Raw genomic sequence first — 917 nt, 5'->3', positions numbered from 1 at the left:
ACACATGCATGCATATACATAAACATATATATGTATTATATGTCAGTGTCTAAATTTTGGTATGTAAATATGATTGTGTGTGTGTGTACACATACACTCACACACACGTACACACGGATGGGTGAAGTAGGATAAGGGGGAAAGGTGAATTGTGCAGGGTGGAAAAAACAGAAACAAGGACTTTTCGTTTCCGCGTCGTATAGAGAAAAAAAAGCAAAAAAAAAAAGAAAGAAAGGAAAGGGAAGAGAGAGGAGGGTGAAGAGAGCGGACAGAAGAGGGAGAGGAGGGTAAAACGAAACCGGACCGGAAGTGACGTCAAATCGTGTCTCGCCAAGTTTAAAGAAAGAAAAGTACAGAGGCGGGGAAGACGACAAAAACATGAATGCGACGGCGGAGAGACAGTGTAGGAAATATATAATCACAAAAGCAGAAGGATATGATAGCGTAGCGAGAAAATGATAGACAGAGGTTGTAGGAGATAATAAGACAACAATAACAGCAAATATAACAAAATTTCATGAGAAAGAGAGAAAGAAAAAGGAAATGGTTGACAACTGGAAAGTATGTGATGGCGTCAGTTCCGCTCTCGTGTGAAAGAAGACACCAAAGTTGACGACTTCCGTTGTACATTATTGTGTACGTCGAGAGCTGCCGTAACGCATTTAGGCCAAGAGAAGGTTTACGTGGGCCACGGTTGGCCCACCTACTGCCTGCCTGCTGCTCATAGAAACAGAAATACGTGTAGAAGATACGGCAGGTTTATTTTTTTGTAAAACTACGGATACGGATTTCATTATTGGAGCAGGAAATAACGGATTTTAAACAACAACGCTATATATACACACACATTATACATACATATATATATATATATATATATATACACACACACACACACACACACACACACACACACA

The sequence above is a fragment of the Octopus bimaculoides genome, chromosome 23, assembly GCF_001194135.2.
Source record: "Octopus bimaculoides isolate UCB-OBI-ISO-001 chromosome 23, ASM119413v2, whole genome shotgun sequence".
NCBI classification, from domain to species: domain Eukaryota; kingdom Metazoa; phylum Mollusca; class Cephalopoda; order Octopoda; family Octopodidae; genus Octopus; species Octopus bimaculoides.
The sequence above is the reverse complement of the archived record's forward strand: the minus strand, read 5'-3'. Positions refer to the sequence as shown.